Raw genomic sequence first — 16,956 nt, 5'->3', positions numbered from 1 at the left:
CCCCTCATCCGCTAAGGGCTGGCTCCAAAACAGAGCAAATCCCCATAGACTCCCATGTTCTCCAATATCCGCGGAAAGAAGGGAGAGTGCAGCACAACCACGGTTTTTAGCCGGCTAACAGCGGGCATTAGCTTTAACCCGCCTATCTCCGTTAGCTGGTTAGCTACCGTTGCTCAGGGTTAGCTCAGTTAGCTCTTAGCTACAGACAGCTTGGAGTTTGATGGTTGTCAATCATCCACCCCCACACTTACAAACCCCTCTCAGCTCAGCTGCACCTTTTTGCCCAATTTTGGATTTTACGGGACTAACAACATGCATGACGCTACCAAGATGGCAACAGTGGGAACGCCCAACGAGCTTCACTTCAGAAACTTACGGGTCACGTCACGGAGGCTTCGTCCATCCTTTATGAACAGTCTATGATTGAGACAGCATTCTCACAAACTCTTCAATTTCTTACTTTTAAATGCCCATTGAAAATGCATGATCCTTAACCATCCCTAATGTGAATACAAGCCCGTTTTTACTGTTTGATTGTTTGTTTTATTGAATATTTTCTAATGCTAGAATCATATGCCTATTTAGTCCCTTATGGTGTTTACAGTATGGTGGAGGAAATTCACAATGCCTTGTTGTTGCACTTTGGGTATTGTTGACCCAGAAATAACACACATTTAAAAACTTGGCCTAGAATCTAAAAAAGGGACTGATTTGATTTCATTTGATGAATGTCACCATCTTATGAATGCCCTGTCTTATACTTTTCCCTTCTAATGTTAGCTTGATATTAGATTATACATTAATTGAATGTGAAATGGGTTTTAACATAGTTAAGTTCTCTGTAAATATTTTGGTGTGTCTTTGTTTTGATAACTATGGTTGCCAATATTCTGCACTGATGATTGAATAAAGTAATATTCATTTCAGTGTTGGAGGTGTTCCAGTTTATAGCTTTGTAAAGATGAACTCCCACCACAGCTCTGCTTAAAGAAAATCATTCTCAGTTTAAGTGTTATCACTTCAGTTTTATTAGTGTTTTATTTCCCAAAAAAGAAGTGATGAGATCACATTATTGCCTCTGTGATACAAAATTTACTGAAATGTTCAGATACCTGGAGATAATGAGCTTAGAAGCGGTAAACAGTCACTCTGTGACATGTTGGACTGTACTGGTGTAGCTTTCTTTTTCCAGTCCAGTAGCTGCTCAGCCACTCAGTGCAGGCAGAGGAACACATTGTTTATTATAGAGGGATTTAATGGTTCTGTTGAGGTCAAAAGTCAGGCACGTATACTCTAGGCTCTAGCTGCAGATCAATACAGTATAGAACAAACTGTGGAGCACAAATATTGATGACTGAATATAAATAAATCTTATGTCACACTACATTTCTCTCAAGCACATGCATGAATCTATTAAGAAAAAAAAATCACTTTCCACACCCACAGCTGTAGCTTGTAGCTGTGATACATGTTTGTCTGTGTGTGTTTATGTGTATCCTTGTATTTGTTGCACCATTTCCCAATTCATGTACAGACAGTTTGATGCTCGGGGATCATACCTGCACTATTGACCTTTTTTTTTTCCTGTAAAAGCCAAAAAGCACTTTACATCAATCCTGCTTCTTTATTATTGCTTCTAATGAAATTTTGAGAAAAACCTCCAAAATCCATAAAAAACAAAGATGTACATGTTGTTGGAAGAACTTTGGTTATTTAGTATTATTCAGTATGTGTTAATAAACCAATAATTTAATGCTGTAGATGCAGTGATGGAGTGCTCACATGAAGATCACAATGTAGGATTAAAAGTGTTAAATGTTAATATAGCCTTTATATTAATACCTTGATGTAATTGCTGTAAACAAGTGAGGCCACATAACAGTTGCTCATGTTCACTTTTTCCACTAGAAGAAATTTGTCAGACTAACTAGTGTTTTACTCTGCAATGCAAAAGATTTTAGTGAGAAAATGAGTGATAAAATCATGTTAATTGGAAACAAGCAGTCAAAGTAAAAAGATATTTCTTCTGGTAAGTGGGGACTTTGGCGTATTGAAGTCTCCATGAAAGAATAATTGCATTATTTTAGTCCAACTTCAGCTCTTACAGCTTTTCAAACCTTGATCATGTTTCATCATCAGAGACTGGACTGGCCTAATTTTGCTGGTTTATTATTCTCTTTAAATACCCAAAAGTTCACCAACTGTCATACGATGTTGCCAATCCTCACATGTTCAAGTGAACTGGAGAATCCAGCCGAGGCAGAGACGCTCTGCTCTGAGACACCCCTGGTGGGACAGGGTGCCACTGGAAAGCTCAGCATAGCTTCACTTTTGCAGCGCAGCGCCCCTTAACAAAAGCTAAATGAACTTCTGCCTTTGTTTTCCAGTCTTGCATCCTTTCTCTGCACTGCGCTCTCTCCAACCAGTGAAAGTCCCTTGATCTGTCCCTTTCTGTCTTTTCCTCCTTGCTTCCTCCAATAATGTCCTCTTGCATTTCTTTGCAGAAAAACAAAACAAAAAAAAAAAAATGGCAAGAGTGTTGATATCCAATTACTAGCATGTGACACCATGCCATAAAGAGAGATGTAGCTGTAAATTTATGCAATGGGATGGAAAAAATTTGTGAAGTTTGGTTTCTCAGCTCAGATATTGCAGGGCAAAGATGGCTCCAGGAATCTATATAATTAATGTCAGTGAGCCATCAAAATGAGTTGGAATCCCACTTTTAAAGTGGGAAAGTTGTGTAGTGCTACAGACATGGACAAAATTGTTGGTACCCTTCGGTTAATGAAAGAAAAACTCACAATGATCACAGAAAAAATTTGAATCTGACAAAAGTAATAATAAATAAAATTTCTATGAAATTTAACCAATGAAAGTCAAATATAGCTTTTTAACCATGTTTCAACAGAATTATGTAAAAAATAAACTCATGAAACAGTTATTTCTGTGACTATTGTGAGTTAATCTTTCATTAACGGAAGCGTACCAACAATTTTGTCCACGACTGTACTTTAAAACAACTTCTACTAAATATTTTATAGTACAATAACATAGATAAAATATATGCTTTTTAAAAAAGCATTTCTGTCATTTCTATCAAATTTCTATCTGTTCTAAATTAGTCTGAAAACAGGTTGCAGTAATGTAATTTTTATTTATGTTTGTAATTTTTACACACCTCTTTGATTTGATCTGATGAAGACTTTGATTTCTAAATAAAACAAAGGGTGACGGAGGTAAAAAGTAAAGCCCAATTCTCTCAGGGGTCTGACACAGATAACAGTGGGCGATAAAGGAAGCTCGCTAAGGCTTAAATGATCCTCTAATCCTTTATGCTGGGCTGTAACCTTTGCCCCTGAACAAGGACAAAAATCCTTCTACCTTATTCTACTCTTCCTCTACATCTGTGATGACATTGTATGTGTGTTTTTGTGTGTTACTTGGTGAGAAAGGAGACTTCTGAAGTCCTCTAAGCTGCTGACCTCTTCACATTGAAAGCTGCTCAGTGGTGGAGACGCCTCTGGATCTTCTCTGTCCATCTCTCTCTACCCTTTTGTTTCAAAAGATGACTGATATCAACACTGTGGAGGATATTTAATGCCCCTCACTCTCCATCTTTGTCTTTTGCTCTTTTTACCACTTCTCTATCTCTCACTCTCTCTGTCACCCATCTCACTAAACCACTGTGACATGACCAGTCCCAGGTTGCTATGGTGACAGTCTTGCTGGTATGGTGGCAGTGGCGCTGGCAATGTTGAACAGGTCTGTGTGTGTGCTCTCGTGGGTGTGAGTTCCCAATACAGTGTGTAGCTGTGTGCATTCAGCTAGTAGTGAACGTGTGCGTAGATACCCATTAGTGTGTATATTTCAGGTTTGTGTGTTCAGGTGAGTTGAGTTGCAGCCTTCTGCAGATGTTCTCAGGCCCCCGGTGCCTCCTGCCAGCTGCTCCGCCCCCAAGAACACACTTGTTCGCATACACTCCTCCTAATTAAGAGGACTGTGCCATGGTAGGCGACTCAACAGGAACACACATCAGACACTCAGCAGAAGTGCTGAGCACAGTGTCTATTAGCAGTTTTTCCTGTGTGGGCCGGCGGATGCAGGGAGATGATCCACTGGCGTTGCCCTTGAAGCCCCGTGGTTGTGATAGTAGTTATGGTGGTGGGTAAACATGCAGCTAATCAGGCCGATGTGTCTAATCCACACACTCCACCAGGCACCACAGGCAGGGATACTGACACCAACAGGCTTTCTCCTTGTGCTCAGTGGGGGATGGAGAGGCATGAAGAAGGAGGTGGAAGAGAAGCAGTCAGGATTTGGCTGAAGATTGGCATAGTAGATATTTTAGATCAGGGGTTTGATATAATCACTATGTGGTGAGCAACGAGGGAGCAATATGTGAGCTTTGGTGTGTAGTTGAGGGCTGCGTTTGATAGGATTTGATCAAATTCAACATTTCTATGCTTCAAGGCTAAGAATAAGCAGGTAAGGGACCAGATTATGGGGTTTGCTTTAAAATGAACATGAAAAAAAGCTGCCTTTTCACAACTTGCTGATGTAGTTACCAATAATTAATGATACGAAGCAACAGTCAGAATCACCTAGAAATCCAAAGCCTGCTAACACTCACAGCATGTTTTCACTTCTGGTTATGCTAATGAAAAATGAATTAAAGGTATAAAAGGTTCAATAAGCAATCTGTTAGCTACAGAGCTTATCAAGTCTGTGCATTTAGCCAGCCTACAGGTGTATCCAGAATTAAAAATCTATTATTCGTAACACTTTGTCTGAACAACTTTCAGCCCAATTTCTTTAAAATACTAATACTCTTTTCCACATTGTGTTTATGTTGCTATGGAGAAGCAATTTCCTTTTACTAAAACTTACTCTGAAGCACAAGCTCACAGTTCATTTACACAAGGCTTTCTATAGACATATCATGGGTCCATATGTCAATGCTAGTCTGATTTAATCTCACAGATTCAACATTAATCTTGAAATGTCGAGTTTATTCTCAGAATTTCTGCTTCAATCTTTAAACTGCATGCCAATTTCATTCTCTATCTTAGCTTATTCATAACATTTTACCAATATCCTCAACAGGTGCTCTTTATTCTTAATAATTTGACTTTATCCCTAAAATTAAAAAAGAAGAGAGAAAATAATCTTATTTTATTTTTTTGCTTTCATGCGGGTCTAATACTCCATCATATCATATGAAAAAGAAAGAAATGAATAAACTTACAGTGGTTGCCAGAAACATCCTGGAAGATGGAGTGAGGTCACAGATTCTGGAGATATGGGATCACCACCTGCTCCAGAATCTCATTCTCCTGTCGGTCTGGTAGCTGCCAGTCAGGTGCCGATCATCTATCACCTGTGTCTGACACACACCTGGCAGCATTTGAATGGCAAAACAAGAGTGGATACTAACAAATGTGTGATATTAACAAGTTATACCTCATAAATACAACTAACCAGGCTTTCTAACATTGTATAATACAGCACCAATTTGCATTATTAAAGATGCACCACAGAACTTTTGCAATTCTACCTGTGCTGTGAGCTCTCTCCAGCCAGCAATACAGTCTTATCTTAACTCTCATTCTGTCTTTTCCTCTTTCTTTTCATTTCTTCTTCCGATAATGTCTTCCTGCCTTTTTTTTTTTTTTTTTTTTTTTTTTTGCTGAATCAGTCACTGTTAGCCTTCAAAACAGCTGGTGTGTTTATATCCATGTTCTAGCATGGGAAGCAAAACTCGGCTGCAACGTAACTGATAAAAAGTTGTATAGTGCTGTTCCTCAGCTTTGAGACACTGCTGGGCAACGACTGCTCCAGATATGCACTGTGCCATCAAACAAGTCTGGAATGCAAAATTTTAAGGTTGGAAAGTTACATAATGCATTGTAAAAAATCCCTCAAATTTGTGCGTTTGTTAAGCCATTTTTCTTCTTGATGAATTTCTGTTCTGTCTCCCAGCATAATTTGGAAATTGTAACTAACTAAATTTCTCCTACACTCCACCTACACCTCCTACACTACGCTTGCTGTGATACATGTAAAAAGTGTGCTGCAGAGCCTGTTTGTATTTTCTTCCTGTGCTATTGTAAGCTTGAGCTTATCCCAGCAATTACAAGGCGAGAGGCAGGTACACCCTAGACAGGTCGCTCGTCCATCACAGGGACAACACAGAGTGACAAACAACCATTCACAAGTACACTCACCTCCAGCGAGAATTTAGAGTGATCAATTAACCTAACATACATGTCTTTAGATGGAGTACCTGGAGAAAACACACACATACTTGGGGACAACATGCAAACTCCACACAGAAAGACCACTGTTCGAACCTCCACCCAGCCGAGGCTTGAACCAGTGACCTTCTTCCAACATCTGTGGTCTGAACTTCCTCCTTTGGCCAGCTTATTATCCCAGCAGGGTATCAGATCACTGGCAGGACATAGCTATTTATTGCCCTTGTTCTAGCCATTGAGCTGACTTCTCAGGACTTGCCTTACTTGTTGCAGATACACACACACACACACACACACACACACACACACACACACACACACATATATATATATATATATATATATATATATATATATATATATATATATATATATATATATATATATATACACACACACACACACACACACAAAAAAAAATTTGCGGGGAAGCTGGAGCCTACCTACCTAACCCTACCCCGGCAATTGGCAGGCAAGAGGCAGGGTAAACCCTGGGCAGAACGTCAGTCAGATTGTAGTGATTAAATACATGTTTGTAAGTACAGATATATAGTAATCTCTGTTACTTACTAAATTTCCTAAACCTGCTGCATCTTCACATTGATATAAATGTCACGGATTCATGTCGATGAGAGAGCACAGCATTTTCTAAGAGGAATTTCTGTAATCCTGACTTCAAATAAATTCTTTGAAATATAAATATTATATATTTATATATTTGGCATCCAGTTTACCTTTGATAGGTTGTGTATTATCTCTCATATTAGGTTAAGAGGTGTGTGTAAATGTATTGCTAATAAATTCATCCTTGTTCTCTTTCCTCTGTTTTACATTGAACCTTTAGTCCCTTGTTTTTAGATTTTGTCTTTGCCTTAACTACATGTACAATCCCTCAGTCCTGCTATTCTTCTTGTTCCTTATTATCTCTTTCTGTTTCCCCCTCTGGTCTTCTTTAACTCATCCCTCTCTCCATTGTCTCTGTTCTTTTACTATTATTGCCCTGTGTGTTTTTTTTCTTCTCTCTCCCTCCACCCTCCACTGCTCTGTCATCTCTTCTCCTTTTCTTCCTAACACCCGGACACGACAGAGCACCACGGATAGTTAATAATTCTCTAATTTCCGCTCTTCACGGTGTGTAGAAGGTGTCGTAGATAACCTGATTTATCAGACGGCTATTAGAATGTGAATCAGGAGTATTAAAGCAATGGACATTAACGTGCACATTGTTTAAACAATGCCATGGGACTAATGGATTTCAAAATGAATTTGTCAACACCGTTCTCACTGAATATAATTAGTCAAATGAGAGCAAAGCAGTGAAGGAGACCAGAGGAGGAGTTGGGAAGCAGTGTAATGGGCAGAAAGGAAAGTTGTATATGCAAACACTGCAGCTATCAGGATGATAGATATGACATATACAGGGATGATAGGGATTACCTGTATGTCATATATTACAAAAATAAATAAATATATGAAGGTCATCCACCTGAATATATCCCTGCAACTGTGCGTTTTAGTTCTGGGTCTAATTTTTGTGGCCTGGTTATGGAGCGCTTTGAAGGTGAGGAGGATTTAAAACTGGATGTGTTGAGGGTTGGGGATATACTGGAGTTTGTTGGGTAGTTTGAAAGATGAACTGTAAAGGATGCTGTTACAATAATAAAGACAAGGTGGCAAATGTGTTGGTCAGGGTTTCTGCAGTGGAGGAGGAGAATGAAGGGGGAATACGAGCAATGTTTTGGGATGGAAGAAGGCGGTTGTGGAGATTTTTGCTAATGTGGTTCTCAAATGTGTAGGTGCACTGCCAAAAATTATTCCACCATTGCAGATGAGGCAGGAGTTTGTGATTCAGTGAGAGGACTCGGTCCAGTTATCAACATGTTGGAGTTCTTGTATTTGACTTGGAGAAAACTGACATGCATGATTTTGTTTGTAAAAGGCAGTTGGTTAGAGTGGAATCGGTTGTGAGGATTATGGATTTGGTCGAGATGCAGATTTAGATTTTTCAGCATAGTAGAGTCTGTGGCTTCAAATGATATGGCCAGAATGGAGAGTATAGAGGAAAGATGCCAGATAGCAGACACATTTGTGTCTAATAAGGGCTACTTTTGGCAGCTGTGGCTCAGTTATGGCACTGACAAGCGTTAAGTGGGCCAGAATTGGTCCAAATATGAGGAACTGGACTGGACATGGGCCATGTGTGGTGGTCATGCAGCTAAGTTTTGGCAGTTGTCTAAAATCTTTGCTATCTGTGGAGGAGATGACCAAACACAGAACACAAGAGAATGCCTTGAGACAAAGGAGCCAGGGAGGCTACATTAATCAACAGCTCACAGGAGCATTAAAATGATAAAAATGATGTCATAATACAAAAAAAGTAGAAGCCTTTACTCTCATGTCTATTGTGGAAGTCACTGTCACACAGTCATGGTATTATCATCCTCAATCCTCAAAAAGACTGAAACCAATAATCCAAACACTTTTTATTAATGTGTGCCATAAATCGGTGGCTCCCAACCCGGGTCCCTGAATCACACATCATCAAGGCAAAGTTGCTCTCCTGGAGGTGCTGGAGTACTCGAGATGTTTCACAGCAAGTTATGTCATTGACCTCTAAACAGAGCGTGCATCGTTATGCTTGGCACAACCATCAGCAATTCTCTGGAAAGAAAGTAAATTCAGTTTTCACAATGTTCATCAATGAAATATGGTGATCCACTCATGAATGTTAGGCCTCTACATTTCCAGCCGCGTAAACACGGAATACCTCACAAGTGATGATGTGCAAGTTCAAAGTCCCGAGGAAATATTTTCAGGAGGATGTGCCCAAAATGTTTTACTGTTTAAAAAAGTTTGATGCTCTCTCTCTGTATATATATATATATATATATATATATATATATATATATATGTATATATATATATATATATATATATGTATATATATATATATGTATGTATGTATGTGTGTGTGTACAGTGTTCACTAGGAACATATTTATTATGCAGCTTGCATTGCCCTGCTTAAAATCACTTTACAGCAAATGTGAAATGTGGAACGTATGTGTGCTTGGTTTTTAAGAGGGTCTTTAAAATGTTTAAATTTGAACTTTCAGGTAACATTTCATCAATAATCTGAATCATTATTATTTATTGAGTGTGTGTATTTCCCTTAATACAAAATCCAAAACAGAACAGAAAATTTGATAAAAAAAAACAAAAAAACAAAACAACTTTTACATTAAAAGTGGTAATAATTACGCCTCTAAATGAGGAAAAGTCAGGATGTTTTTACTTATTTTTATTACAAAATCACAAATATATTTCGTTCTGTTATATATTTAATAGTTTTTTCATTTAAATCCAATGAAACTTCACAGTTTTCATACAAAAGTAGCACAAAGTGCTTTACATAAAAAAAACATTTTTGAATATATTAAAAATAATATAAAAACAGAACCCTCCACACACTCAAGTATAAAAGTTCAAGAACACACATCAGACCGTACTTTCTCTCACACACATCATCGCACATCACACCCACACATCACATAGACAGCCTACAACCCCACCCCTCTCTACGCAAACATCAACTCTGACTTCTAGTTTTTGTTTATATTATTTATATATTTTATATTTCAAATTTTTATATAATTTTCATTCATTCATCCATTCATCCATTCATTCATTCATTTATTCATTCGTTCATTCATTCATTCATTCATTCATTCAATTTATTGTTTTTAAATTAGCTTAGTCAAGAGGAAAAAATGGATGATACTGCAGTAATAAATGCACCTAAAGTGTCATTTGCATAAGGTGGAGAGTCGTACAAGACACCTCTCAAAGCCATCATACATCAGTCTGTTTATGTGACCGGTCGTCCTCCAGCCCATCAGTTGTCATCAAGCATTTTCACTAAAGCAGAGTGTGTTTTTCCTATTTGAGCACAGGATGGCGTCTCGGAAACAGACGTAAGAGCAGATAAATAAAAACTGTGAATTGACACTTTACATCATAACAAGCAAATTTAAACCAAGCCAAAGTTGATTTTAGATTAATATACATGTTTTACCTTAACAGTGTTTGGTGTTTACAAACTTAAAACTCAACATCTGCAGTGGACAGTGCAGGTAAAACTGTTCAAACTTGCTTGTGCCAGCCTTTTATTTACATACCAAATCTGAGTAATGATACGCTCTTGCAGCATGACACATCCTCTTTTCCTTCCTTCACTTTCTTGCCATGGTTTTACACTACATCTACACTCCTGGATCACTGTTTGTGAGCGTGGGAGTGTGGCACTGTTCGGATCCACAGTCATTTGAATAACAAGAAATTTCAAGTTGTTCTCATACACTGATTGACAGATTGTGTTTAAACTTGCAGATAAAATTTACTTCTGAATTTATGGAAAAGAAAACACAGTAAAGAAGCTGAGAGCTGAAGCCCACATGCTCAGGAAAACAAAGATTTCTCTCTAAACAGCAGATCTCTACTGAAACAAGCGTTTCAGGCTTGAACTTAAAGCTGTGTTTTGAGAGCTGGTCGCTGGGCTGACAGGGCAGCTGGGTGAGGCGTGGGTGCGGTAAAAAGGCCGCCGCTTGAATACTAATATTCCACTTTAGAAGTCAACCCTTTTCTCCATCAACGCAGCCCTCTTTTACTCCATCCACACCTCCCTCTGCTTCTTTTTCATCTTTCTTTCCCTCACTCCTCCCAGCGGTCCTTCTTCTCTTTCCCCTCTTGTTTTGCAGCTTGCTTTCTATTCCTCCTCATATCCTCTCCTCCCATCTCTCACCAGCTCCAGGCTTTCCATCACCCACGCTGCCTCTTTCCTCATCTTTGTATCTAACTCTCCATCTTGTAGCCGTCATCAAACTATTCGTCTCCCCAAGATTTGTCTCATTGCCATTCACTTTTTAAAGCTCCACCGCACTCCTGCACACAAACACTTGACAAAGGCAGCTAATTACAAGCGAGTGTCCACTCCAGTCCTTCTTAAATACCGAGCTGATTAATGAGACAGAGGTGTAGGGCCAGAAAGTATCACCCTCGGTGGGCGGTGATACACACCCCTTTCTCGCACATATACTCACTTTTCTTCTCCTCACTCGCTTATGCAAATTACCATCTATATGCAGCCTCTTTACAGAAATATTGATATCAGTGTTACATGTCTTACATCCTCCCACTTCTCCTCCTCCTCCTTAACCTCTCTCTATCTTCACCTTCAAGTCTCTGTGGCAGCCTGTTGACTTGTGCCGCTTTGCTGTACAGTAACTTCCACAGAGGAGCGCTAAGCAGCAAGAGCCGGCCCAAAGGGGGGGGTAGGAGGCGGATCAGGTGTAGCGGGGGCCTCCTCTGATGTGATGTCGGCTCATTTTCTCTGCAGCGGCTTAGGCACGACTCACCGTCGGCTCAAAATGGCCTCCGACACATCTCCATGTCTGATTTGTGTGTGTGTGTTTGACCCTGAGGACCGACGTGAATGCTGCAGGAGCAAAGAGATAGAGTGCAGCTGCTGCCGCTGAACGCTGACACACATGCCGAAAACAAAATAGGCGCACACACACACAGGCGCACAATCACAGTCTCCACTGGGTCAGCCAGGTTCAAAGCATTTGTATTCATAGAAGGCTTTTGCATTGGCTCCACCACCTACAGTGTTCCATCTAACTGTGGGACGTAGCTTTTCACTCTCACACTCAGAAAGACCTTGGACTGTGTCTGAGTGTGTTTATAGCTGTACTTATGGCAGCATGGTGCTACCTGAGTAAACGCACTTGGCTGAATACATTTTCCTACTTGAATCATCCTTGAAAATACTTCAGGTTGTTGTGTTTTGACAACACAAATTGACGGAGTGACAAATCACCCCTCGCTAAGCTGCTGCTGGATGATCCAGCTCTTTGCTCATGTTATGTCATTTTAATCTTTTAATATGAATGTGACAAACAATATTGATATCACTTTGAATTGCCATTTGTAAACAGTTATTATCACCATACCACATCCCCTTCATGTAGATTCAACACACTTCCACTTGTAATAGTGACAGACTCTGGTGGGTTCATCTATAGTTCCACTCATCTTTTCCATCCCTCATTTTCCCACCTGATAAGCTTGAAGTTAATTGCCAAAGATGTCTTCATCACGTCAGCTTTTACATATTAATGTGATTACCTTTGTGCGATGGTTGGACACATGCATGAACAGACAACAAACTATTTCTTGTTTTTTGGCTCCAGTAGACCAGCACTTCCTTATATGTGCAACAACGTTATGCAAATGAAAGCTATTCATTTATAGAATCAAGGTTTATAGATTTTTACATGTTTATGACAGATATTGCAGTAAAATGTGTGAAGTTTAAAGATGCTTTGCTCAAGAGAAAGTTTTGAGGGATTAAGACAAAAATAAGCAGCGTGAGGGGAGATTTAGACATTTGATCGGTGTCTACACTGTAAACAGAATAGTTGAACCAGCTTAAATTAATTGTTTCAATTTGTAAGGATTGATTAAATTAAGTCAATCTAAGTTTAGTTTTTAACTTAGTTCAACTCCACAGTTTTTGAGACAAACTTACTCAAATCATGTAGTTTTTTCTAAATAAAGAATCTGAATCACTCCGACTCAATTTCATGTTAATTCAAGTGGAAAGATTCAAGTTGCTCCAAATGAAATATATGATTTTTCCTAAAGTTGCTTTATATTCACATTATACTTGATAATATTGAATGAAAAAAAAAGTATTTTAACTGCACATGTTTGTGGCTACATTAAATGTTAGCCAACAACTCTATTTCTGCTGCTGGAAAAACTCAGACATGCGAGGTGGTGGTTGGTGTTTCTTTCTGCACGGTCCACTACACTCATGCTTCCAGCTTTAACATTCAAACAGAACAGAACACGCCAACAACATTTTCCTAAAGTAAATATAACAGACAGTAAAACATTCCTCAAATTTGTATAGCTGTAAGTACATAACATTAAATTCCTGCTTAATATCTTCCCATGAGTCATTGCACAAGTGGTACTAAATTATATGAGTCTAACTTAAAGTGTAACTATGCCCCCTACTTTTTGCGTAACTCCACCAACTGCCGAATTTGGTAAATGCCTGAAACAGCCATGGTTAGAGGTGCGGGACGATCAGCGAGCGGAGAGTGGGCGGGTCTGGATGTACAGGCAGAAATGATTGACAGACAGCAGCTCAGCTCACTGGCAAAATGGAAAGTGAGATTCACAAAGCAGCTAGGCCACAGTGTCTTTGAGGTGGAAGACTTTCCCCCTCCTAAATCTCTTCAGCTACACATGAACAAGGCGGTTCCTGAACCGTATCAGTCTGAGCCGTTAGCGCTGCTACGCTGGCCTGTCAGCAGCTCCAGCAGCTCTGGAAAGCTGTGCAGACTCGTAGCAGGTTGTGGCAGCTGCAGGAAGTGCTGCTGGAAGTTGTCACTGCCTTAGATGAGCATCAGCAGGTAAAGAATAAAGTCCAGTGTTACTTTTACACCCCTCAAAACCATCCATCCCACTGCAGGAATATTTCACCAGAAACTAGCAAACCATATAAGTTCGCATCCCTTCATATGTGTTGTTGGGCATGGTTTTCTATGCCTGCTAGACAAGGACCCTTCTGTTTGCATGTGGAGGGAGGGGCTGTGGGGTTTTTAAAATTTTCTTCTGACATAGATAACCTCTCTGTCACGAAAAACATAACCTGGTTTTACCCTGTAGAGGGTGTTATGAGCCATTTTTTTTACCCACAAAATCCCTTTTTTAAAGTAAACTAAAAAATACTAATTTTATCAACAGTGGGTGGGATTTCCATTACAATTAAGTAATTCTGTGTTGTTTACAGCTCAAAAAACACATTTTTGGGTTTGCACTACCCCTTTAACAAATAGACTTGAAAGGGCTTAATTTGATCCCTTGTTACGAATGGAAACAATTTAAGTTAGTTGTATAATTATCTTGATTTTAAGTTAATTGAAACAACAAAGTAAGTGGTTATCACTAATCAAAACAAGTGTGATTAATATGAAATAGTGCTTAGATAATTTACAGCCAAAATACATTTTTAGAGTGTAATTCCATTTGAAGACAGTTGTGGCAATCACTTAAATACACCAAAAACTAGAAACCTGCTGAGCATCATCAGTTGGTTTTATGTTCATTATGGTGAATAATATTGGCTCATGAAAGACAAGTGAAATCTTTTTGTTGCTCCCTTGAGAAAAGCTAAATCTGAGAGAAAAAAACAAGAAAAAAAAACAGAAATAACAAAGAAACACTGTCAACTTGTGTTGTAATTTCTTATTTTTTGCACCCTTCCTACACAGTAGCAGCAGTAACAACAGACATAAATGCAATAGTTTCACAAAATAACCAGAACAATGAATTACAGTGAAGGACTTAAATGACTAATATTTTTTATTTTTTATACTCTTTTAATTGTTTGCATTTTTAATTGATACTCTTTGTTTTGTCTCAGGGACTTGGTCTGCAAATTAGCTGTTAGCAAGATGGCCTGTGGACATGGCATCGGTTGCATTTGAAACTGTAACAATGTTTTCTTGTCTTGTCCCTTTTAAATAAATACATTTAACATTTAGTAATTATTTTTTATTTAATATACCACAATATTTATATTTTTGATTAAATAATTTATTTTAGTTTTAATAACTTTGGTCATTGATCTAAACTTTAAAATGTGATTGAAAAGTTCCAAATTAGGAAACTTTAACACTTAAATTTGTGTTTCCTGTGCATTTAAGGGGTTCCCACCCATTCATCCATTCTCTATACCCATGTAATCCAGAGGGTTTCTAGGGGAGCTAGAGCCCATCCAACCTTCCACTGGGCGAGAGACAAGCTCCAGCATGAACAAATCACACACTCACACACTCCTAACCTCAATTTAGGGTCATCAGTTAATTAAGATGAATGTTTTGGTAGGAAGTCAGAGTACCAAAACAAAAACAAAAAAAAACCCTCACATGCAAACTCCTCACACACAACAAGAAAAAACCAAACAACACACACTCTACAAAGTTTTTGTTCTTTTTTTCATTCATTTAATTTTATTTTTACTGTCATACATTAAACCTTTGACTAAAACCCGCAGTACGTTCAAGCTTGCATCATAAACATTTCAGAAGTTTGACTCCACTTGTTCCCTTCAACATACACAACTGGATTTATAAGGCTTTTGTTTCAAAAGGGGGGAAAATCTATTCATGAAACCATTTATCATGAAAAGAGTAATTAAGAACAGCAGAGGTGTGAATTTGGCATTCAGAAGCAGGGTTAAAGTATGGATAGAAAAATCTGAATGGAAGAAAAAATACTGCCTCAACAAAAGAAACTCGTGAAGCCTAATTGTAAGTGAGAAAGTGTGTTTGAGGCAAACAGATCCAAAGGAAGGGATGGATGAGGAGAATAAAGCGCTAGTGCTCGGATGTAGCAGGATGACCTGGTGTGGCACGGCTCAGTGTGCCACAGTACTGCAGGCTCCAATGAGGCGTCACCCACCCAGGGCTCCATCCTGCCTGAGCTCTACACAATCAGGCCACGGCGGTGAAACCTTCTGCGGGTTACCATGGCAACCCAGAGGCAGTGCCTGCATGGGACAAAGGCAGGCAGGTCCTCGGTGTGTGTGTTTGTGTGTGTGTGATTGAAAGACAGAGAGTGAGTGATGTGCGGCAGAGCAGGCGCGGCCCTCCTGGGGCCCTCATTCGTTTGTCTCTCGCTGAGACCACAGGAGCCCTGCTGCAGCAGAGATGGAGGTGGTGGTTGGAGTTAGGAGGGAGGGGGAGATAGGGATGGTGGGGGGGCGAGGCAAGCCAAAGAAAGGCAACTGATGTGGAAAGAGAGGAGGATGAAAAGATGCCAGAAAGGTGTGGGGTGAAAGAAAAGAATAATAAGTGAAAAGAATGGCAGTACAAATAAAACCAAGGTTGGGGGAGGATTTGGATTATTTTGAACCCATTTGTTCATTCACTCATCTATCAGTCATATCATACCTCAGAGCAGAGCACCGATCTAGACTAAACTTCATTTTAAAAAAATGACTTTGCACTATACTCTGGCAAATTAATTGCACCAATTAGTAGGGCACTCAAAATTCAAAATTTTAATAACCTGTCTACCACACAGCAAGCTCAAATGGCTCAAAACGGCCCTATTTCCATTGCTTCATACAACATAATAACATGACAAGTGCACTTAGAAATTACTAAATGCACAAAACATTTCGAATAAGGCATGCTTTTTTATACATGGTTCTGAGTATCAAATATCCTTTGATTTATTTCTGCAAACACCTTCTCTAAACTATGGCCCTATGATCTTTAACACTTTCTTTTTATTATCACATTGATCATATTAACAGGACTGTCTCACTTGTTGCCCTGCAGGCTTTGAATAAACTGTTTTCCCTCCCGTATGCACACATCAGATTGTATCCTCTGCCCAGATATGCTTTTTATTTACAGGCTGAAATTCATGACATAACAAGGAATGGTTTAAATTTACAGATACAAAAGTGCATAATAGAAATGAATCATGTGAAGTCTTTCGTGTGAGTGTACTATGCAGCATTGGTTTTACTTTCTCATACCATGGTGGAAGGTCAAAAAGGCACATTTCTTATATGAATCCAGAAAACAGGTTTGTGCTCAGAGGTGCAATAAAAA

General features: G+C 39.1%; 1 protein-coding gene across 1 annotated transcript in view; it reads left to right on the top strand.

Moving 5' to 3' along the window:
• The window catches only part of LOC121641066 (proprotein convertase subtilisin/kexin type 4-like), a 214,339-nt gene that overhangs the window by 93,294 nt on the left and 104,089 nt on the right, over positions 1 to 16,956 (top strand). The window lies entirely within an intron of this gene.

The sequence above is a fragment of the Melanotaenia boesemani genome, chromosome 6 (genome assembly GCF_017639745.1).
Source record: "Melanotaenia boesemani isolate fMelBoe1 chromosome 6, fMelBoe1.pri, whole genome shotgun sequence".
NCBI classification, from domain to species: Eukaryota; Metazoa; Chordata; class Actinopteri; order Atheriniformes; family Melanotaeniidae; genus Melanotaenia; species Melanotaenia boesemani.
This window is presented reverse-complemented; position numbering and strand designations above follow the sequence as displayed.